This window comes from Trichosurus vulpecula, chromosome 7, assembly GCF_011100635.1.
Source record: "Trichosurus vulpecula isolate mTriVul1 chromosome 7, mTriVul1.pri, whole genome shotgun sequence".
NCBI classification, from domain to species: Eukaryota; Metazoa; Chordata; class Mammalia; order Diprotodontia; family Phalangeridae; genus Trichosurus; species Trichosurus vulpecula.
Window position 1 is genome coordinate 215,699,841 of NC_050579.1, and position 3,759 is coordinate 215,703,599.

Genomic DNA, 3,759 nt, shown 5'->3' on the forward strand with positions numbered 1-3,759 from the left:
TGGCCTCAGACACTTGGCATACTTACTAGCTGTATGACCCTGGGCAAGCTACTTAACTCCAATTGCCCTGCTTCCCCCTTAAAAAAAAAGTGATAGAAAAGAAAACATCTATTGAACAACTGAAGGAAGTTATGGGATCACAGGTTTAGAATGAAAAAAAGGAACTTCATTGTCAACTAGTCCATTCCTTTTATTTTTCATGCAGGGGAAATGATACTTAGAAAGGTTGTGACTTACCCAAGATTTTATAGGTAATAAAAGATATAGAATCTAAAACCAAGTACTCTGACTGCAAATCAGTCGTGTTCTTTAACTGCAACAAGTTTTGTTTTGTTTTTTGTTGTTTTTTCCTTCATAGTCATCAATGGCCAGTTCACATAAGACAGAGATTAATATATTGTGGTGTGTTGTGATGATGAAGTGTCTTACTACTCCTTACTGATTTCACCCTTTATTCTTCTAAGTACTTTTTTTTTTAAATAATTAAAGGCTTGCCACAGTGAAGGCATACACAATAACATAGTTGAAAAAAGGATATGGACTATCTCCTCGTGTATTGATATAAAATATCTGTCCATTGTCTCCTACTTACTTTTCATCTTTTCAGTATACAATTCTACTCTTTGTTCTTTTGTAATAATCCCCTTGGACTTTCCTATTATCATTCCTAAGGAAAAAAAATAGGAAAGTTAAATTTTCTAAAGGCATTTGAAAGACTGAAAAAATCAACACATAAGATGAATATAATAAAGAAAATGTTGCATGTTACTATAGACAAAGAATATGTCCTGATTTCCTTTAACAAAATATGTTGATCCTATCTTAAGAATTATTTGACTTTTTAAATGATCAGACCATTTAGAAAAATTGGTGGCTTAGGCTTACAGTGGCTAAAATTAGAATTGGCAGTGCTTTTTATAATGACATATTTGGTTAGAAACTTTCCAACTTCCTATTAAATTCTCCTTTATTCAGTGAAGTTAGTTTTACAATAATTACAGATAATCAGGCAAACTATTTTCTTCTAAGTTTATATAAATTTGTAACATTGTTACTAAAAAATGAAACTCTTGTCTTAGGTTAATGGATTATTGTACTGAAAAATTTAAAAGTAGTCACAAGTGAGCCTTAACTATCATTTTGTATTTCATTTCAGGTGTGTATGTAACCCTGGATGGACTGGACAAAACTGTAGTGAAGAAATAAATGAATGTGACTCTGGTCCATGCAAGAATGGAGCAATCTGTCAGGAGTCCACAATTCCTGGGCAATTTGTATGTCTTTGCCCTCCCTTCTTTACTGGCTTCTTTTGCCAGCAAAGCTATAATCCTTGTGATCTGGCCCACAACCTTTGTATAAACAATTCAACATGTTTCATAACAGTTGATGGAAATAGCAATTGTGTCTGCACAAAAGGTGAGAATTAATATGTCTATTTACCCCAAACCTATGAGTCAATTTGTCCAAACCCTGGTTGAGGCTGCATCTTTAACTATTATAGGATAATGCTTACCTTCAGGCTGTTTAGCAGTAATACTTGATATTTGTATCAAGACTGGTAACCTTTATGCGATTTTTAACAAACTCTTCTCCCTTTTATGTAACAACACAGCCATCACTATGGAAATAGAAGGGGATAGTCCAGGGCTGAGGAACATGTTGTTGTTGTTGTTGTTTTTCTTAACCTTTTAATATTTTATAGATTAATGCTTCTACTTAAGTCACCTGGTGCTCAAGTTTTTGGTGAGAAAGCTTTCTGTATTTTAAGTTGGATCTCGAAAGACAAAAATGTATCTCTCCCTGGGACCATGCCCAGATATTTTAATATTACTAAAGACTACCAGAAAGAAGGTCTTCAGTGTTCTGGGTAGATCCATTAAGGAGACTTTATGGTTTTAAAAAATTGAATGAAAAGTCATAGAGAGATCTCAATTTATGTTGGGGAAGATATACCCATCCCAAGAAAACACCTGAACACTCATGTTGTTGAAGTATATCAATGACCTATGTTGTATATGATGGTATTTTGGGTTCACTGGAGGTTGAGGTAATAAGGGTTAGGAAGAAATTTGTTTTCTGAGCAGTCTTTAATAGATATTAGTAGGACTTCAAGATCTATCCCAATTTAAATATGAAACTCGGGCAGAAAGTGCCTTAATGACTCAAATAGAGACATTAGGCATGAAAACTGCTTATCTAAAACATATATTTTCTAGAAAGTTCCTAGCATAAAGATGATGTGAAAAACCATATGAACAGGGTCTTCAAAAATGGTACCTATAGAATCTGGAGGAGCAAGATAATAACACAGGACTCCAACTGAGTAGGACCAAGCAGGGCCTTTTCCATTAACATTAACCCATTGTCCTAATAAATTAAAAAGTGGCTACTAAACTGAACAGATAACATCTGCAATATGATATATTGATTAGAATCCAAGGCAGATTGAAGAATGATGGGGAATATTGGAGGAACAGAAGTGCTTGACAGGATAGGTACTATATTGTCTGCGATTTTGAGCAGACTTGTTAGGCAAGTTAACATGAAATCCGTGAAGATATATAATAATAGCAAACACAAAGAATATAGCATTGAGTTTCATGAGACTGAAAAAATTCTGATGTTGGATAGAGAGCCTCCTTTAAACATGGGCTTTGTCTGTTCTGGTAACAAATAAGTGAAATGGAGTGATGACTGCACCCTCAAACTCAATACCTCTGCCAGTGTTAATGGTAGTGGGACTAAAAGCCATGAAAACAATGGTTTCACTCATATTTGTGGCATCTAAGAGTGAAATACCAGACCCTGAGCTGTATCCTTTCTGTAAAAGCTCATCTAACAGCAGTGTAATGAAACAACAAACAACTGAATGATTATAAGGAGATGGATTCTGGAAACCATTTCATCAGAATGTAAATACTTTCCAGTCATCACATACACATTGGTTTGCCCAATGGTAGTAATCATAGCAAATTTATGAGGACTAATTAACAGAGCTCAGCCTTTTGTAGTATCTCAAACTTCAATGATTTTATCTCCAGATGACATCTATATCTGTTTCTTAAATTTGCATAATTTGAAGCTGTTACTAGCAGCTGCTGTGAAGGTGTAAGATCAACAACACCAGCACACAGGAGGGCTGTGACCACAGGTTCTTTGATCTGCTTTTCTAAGGAAAGCGACTTTAAGGGGTTTACAATCTTACTTTAATCAAACATACGTATATCATTCACTTAATTCAAGGGGAAAAGTCAGCACCCTGAATTTCAGAGAAAATACAAACAGAAATCACAAACAGAAAGTATAAACAGAGCAAATAACATGAATCAACAGACAGGCTTCTAGCTGTCTGACTAAAGCTATTCATACATAGTTACCAGAGAGAGAAGCACCAACATCTGGGTTTTCAAAGCCAAGGGGCTCTCCTTAACAGCTACCCAGAGTCTCCACACAAACACTCTTCCAACGAGTAATCCCCCAAAGGCAAAACACTAACGCCTGAGTTTAAATACATTTCTTCAGGGTCAAAGGGCATCATAACCATGCAACTCAAACCGTTGTGACTTGGGCCCTCCTTGTGACTTAAATGCTTGCTCAGGGTCGGAGGGCAGAACTAGGCCTTCCCTTGATGTAAGCAGGTTATTGTTGCAACAATCTGCTAGCAGCTGCTGTAGAGGTGTAAGATACACCAACAACAAACACACAGAAAGCTGCCAACATAGGTTCTTTTGATCTGCTTTACTGAGGAAAGTAGCGTTA

General features: G+C 35.8%; 1 pseudogene; it reads right to left on the minus strand.

Annotated features, from left to right (window-relative positions):
• Positions 1–2,212: 2,212 nt before the first annotated feature.
• Positions 2,213–2,967, minus strand: LOC118857810 (annotated as a pseudogene).
• Positions 2,968–3,759: the final 792 nt, after the last annotated feature.